Here is a 4,769-nt window from a genome sequence, read left to right on the forward strand (position 1 = left end):
TTTGTTTTTATACATACAAGTTCTCTTTTAAACACATAACTATATTTACATAGCGTCTATATTCAATGTGGATGTTGACACTGGACTCATATTTAGGTTATACCTGCCATTAATGTCGCCCTGATCCCTATATATCAATATCAATATCACTGTTATGTTTATCATTACTTTTTTGTTCTTTTGGTTTTGCTTTTGAAAAAAACTAATAAAAAGATAAAAAAATAAAAAAATTGTTACATCAATATGAATATGTAACGTGTAATCTGGAACTGATTTACAGATGAATACCTCAGATCAATCATAGTCATAGTCCTGCAGCACAGAGACAGGCCCTTCGGCCCAACTTTCCCATGCCATCCAAGATGCCCCATCTACACAAATCCCACCTGCCTGCATTTGGCCCATATCCCTCTAAACCTTAGTAAGAAAGAACTGCAGATGCTGGTAAAATCGAAGATAGACACAAAATGCTGGAGTACCTCGGCGGGTGAGGCAGCATCTCTGAAGAGAAGGAATGGGTGACGTTTCGGGTCGAGACCCTTCGTCAGATCCCATCAAGGAGTTTGAAGAAGGTTCGAGACTGGCACACGGCATTGGGGGTTCAGTATTGATGTGGATAGAGAACTGGCTGGCAAACAGGAAGCAAAGAGTAGGTGTAAACGGGTCCTTTTCACAATGGCAGGCAGTGACTAGTGGGGTACCGCAAGGCTCAGTGCTGGGACCCCAGCTATTTACAATATATATTAATGATCTGGATGAGGGAATTGAAGGCAATATCTCCAAGTTTGCGGATGACACTAAGCTGGGGGGCAGTGTTAGCTGTGAGGAGGATGCTAGGAGACTGCAAGGTGACTTGGATAGGCTGGGTGAGTGGGCAAATGTTTGGCAGATGCAGTATAATGTGGATAAATGTGAGGTTATCCATTTTGGTGGCAAAAACAGGAAAGCAGACTATTATCTAAATGGTGGCCGACTAGGAAAAGGGGAGATGCAGCGAGACCTGGGTGTCATGGTAAACCAGTCATGGAAAGTAGGCATGCAGGTGCAGCAGGCAGTGAAGAAAGCGAATGGTATGTTAGCTTTCATAGCAAAAGGATTTGAGTATAGGAGCAGGGAGGTTCTACTGCAGTTGTACAGGGTCTTGGTGAGACCACACCTGGAGTATTGCGTACAGTTTTGGTCTCCAAAACTGAGGAAGGACATTATTGCCATAGAGGGAGTGCAGAGAAGGTTCACCAGACTGATTTCTGGGATGTCAGGACTGTCTTATGAAGAAAGACTGGATAGATTTGGTTTATACTCTCTAGAATTTAGGAGATTGAGAGGGGATCTTATAGAAACTTACAAAATTCTTAAGGGGTTGGACAGGCTAGATGCAGGAAGATTGCTCCCGATGTTGGGGAAGTCCAGGACAAGGGGTCACAGCTTAAGGATAAGGGGGAAATCCTTTAAAACCGAGATGAGAAGAACTTTTTTCACACAGAGTGGTGAATCTCTGGAACTCTCTGCCACAGAGGGTAGTCGAGGCCAGATCATTGGCTATATTATGAATATGTAACGTGTAATCTGGAACTGATTTACAGCTGAATACCTCAGATCAATCATAGTCATAGTCCTGCAGCACGGAGACAGGCCCTTCGGCCCAACTTTCCCATGCCATCCAAGATGCCCCATTACACAAATCCCACCTGCCTGCATTTGGCCCATATCCCTCTAAACCTTAGTAAGAAAGAACTGCAGATGCTGGTAAAATCGAAGATAGACACAAAATGCTGGAGTACCTCGGCGGGTGAGGCAGCATCTCTGAAGAGAAGGAATGGGTGACGTTTCGGGTCAAGACCCTTCGTCAGATCCCATCAAGGAGTTTGAAGAAGGTTCGAGACCCGTAATGTCACCCATTCCTTCTCTCCAGAGATGTTGCCCCACCTGCTGAGTTATTCCAGCATTTAGTGTCTTCCCTCTAAACCTTTCCTATCCATGTACCTATCTGAAGAAGGGTCTCAACCCGAAGCGTCACCTATTCCTTTTCTCCAGCGATGTTGGACCCACTGAGCTACTCCATCTTTTTGTGTAAATGTCTTTCAGATGTTGTTATGGTACAAGGCTCAACTACCCTCTCTGGCAGCCCGGTCCATATACCCACCGCCCTCTGTGAGAAATAATTGCTCCTCAGGTTCGCAGAATTAAAGGACGTACTGTTTGGAAGGAGATGAGGCAGAATTTCTTTAGTCAGAGGGTGGTGAATCTGTGGGATTCTTTGCCACCGACGGCTGTGGAGGCCACAAGTCAGTGGATATTTTTAAAGCAGAGATAGATAGGTTCTTGATTAGTATGTGTGTCAGAGGTTATGGGGAGAAGGCAGGAGAATGAGGTTACGAGGGAGAGATAGATCAGCCATGATTGAATGGTGGAGTAGACTTGATGGGCCGAATGGCCTAATTCAGCTCCTATGTCTTACGACCTAATGAGTGTTTTGTTGTCATATGTACCAAAACGGACATTGTGGGCTGAAGGGCCTGTCCCTATGCTGTACTGTTCTATGTTCTAGACCAGGGGTGGGGATCCTTTTCATGTTGGAATGCCGCATTAAGTTAGCTGTGATCTAATAAGGCCTCATCCAAGAAACTTCCATTAGATATACTTCAAAATGTACATTAATTTGTAAAAATCTAACTACTATGTACTAACTTCAAGAAAATGAAACCATTTTGTTAATTCTAAAGTTAACTAACCTTTTAATGACATTGTTGTGAATGCTTTTTGTGGGAGGTTAACGCACATTCTAGAGTCGCATTAGAACTAAATCATGAGCAGAACACAGGTGTTAAAATAGTCCTCCTGACTTACTAATGTTTGAATTGAGGCTGTCAGTCAGGGAGGATTATTTTGTTGAATCTTCTTATATTCTTTGGTATTTTAAATACGTTCATTTTGAGATTAAAATAAAAATAATAAAAGACGAACAAAAACATATTCATAAAATAAAAATAAAAGGATTTGTTCTACAAAACTTGGATTCATTCAAAAGGCCGCACTTAAGTGCCTAGAAGGCCGCATGTGGCCTTAAGGCCGCAGGTTCCCCACCTCTGTTCTAGACCTATGATATACTGTAAATTGGAAATAAAATTCCTAATTTGCTTCAAAGTGTGGGATCTTTTCTGCACACCTGTGAATGCAAACCAGGGCTCGGTTTAACATATCTTCTGAAAGGCAGCATCACCAATGGGACAAAGCCCACTCACTTCCCCACAGGTCTCTAGGTGCGAGTGTAGGTGTTAATGTGATGAGGTGGCAAATTGACACCTTCACAATGGTGTGATGGCAACCTCACATTATCCTCTCCCAGTGGCACTGTCATTATTAGAGGGCCTGTCCCACTTGGCGATTTTTTTCGGCGACTGACGGCATCCTATCAGGGTCGCCAAAAGATTTTGAACATTTCAAAACCCAGCGGCGACAAAAGAAATGTTGCGACACTTGAAGAAACACCGCCCGTCAATACGTGATCACGCCGCGCCACGCCGCGTATTTATCCGTGACCTCATACGTCAGTCAATGATGCCGGCAGTCGCTGAAAAAATCGCCAAGTGGGACAGGCCCTTTAGAGGGTTAATTCATTAACAGGAGCAGCCAGAGACCCAGGTTCGATCCTGACTATGGGTGCTCTCTGTACGGAGTTTGTACGTTCTCCCCGTGACCTGCGTGGGTTTTCTCCGAGATAGAAACACAGAAACATAGAAAATAGGTGCAGGATTAGGCCATTCAGCCCTTCGAGCCTGCACCGCCAGTCAATATGATCATGGCTGATCATCCAACTCAGTATCCCGTACCTGCCTTCTCTCCATACCCCCTGATCCCTTTAGCCACAAGGGCCACATCTAACTCCCTCTTAAATATAGCCAATGAACTGTGGCCTCAACTACCTTACCACCAACTAGCTTACCACCACCGAGTGTGACTGAGGAGTGAATGAATAATGCGATGTAAAGCGCCTTGAGTATTAGAAAGGCGCTATATAAATCCCATCCATTATTATTATTATTATTACCTTCTGTGGCAGAGAATTCCACAGATTTACCACTCTCTGTGTAAAAAATGATTTTCTCATCTCGGTCCTAAAAGACTTCCCTCTTATCCTTAAACTGTGACCCCTAGTTCTGGACTGCCCCAACATCGGGTAATCAGTTTATTCCCACACTCCAAAGACGTACAGGTTTGTAGGTTAATTGGCTTGGTATACATGTAACTTTTTTCCCCTAGTGCGGGGATCGCTGGGCGAAGCAGGCTAAAGGGCCTGTTTCCGCCCAGTGCCTCTCAACTAAAACTAAAAACAAAAAGTCCCGAAAACAGTCAGCGAGATATGGACCAAATGCAAGCAAATAGCACTTGTTCAGATAGACAGCTTAGAAACATATAAACATAGAAAATAGGTGCAGGAGGAGGCCATTTGGCCCTTCGAGCCAGCATGATTGTCCCCAATCAATAACCCCTGCCTGCCTTCTCCCCAAATCCCTTGACTCCACTAGCCCCTAGAGCTCTATCTAACTCTCTCTTAAATCCATCCAGTGATTTGGCCTCCACTGCCCTCTGTGGCAGGGAATCTTGTCGCATGTGGACAAATGGGGCCAAAGGGCCTGTTTCCATGTTTCATGACTCAATAGCACTATGACACTATGTACTGTATATAGATTTTAAAAAGATTTAGAGGGGTATGGGCCAAATGCAAGGAAATAGGCCTTGTTCAGATAGAAGGTAGTCAAAAATGCTGG

Source organism: Amblyraja radiata, chromosome 30 (genome assembly GCF_010909765.2).
Source record: "Amblyraja radiata isolate CabotCenter1 chromosome 30, sAmbRad1.1.pri, whole genome shotgun sequence".
NCBI lineage: Eukaryota > Metazoa > Chordata > Chondrichthyes > Rajiformes > Rajidae > Amblyraja > Amblyraja radiata.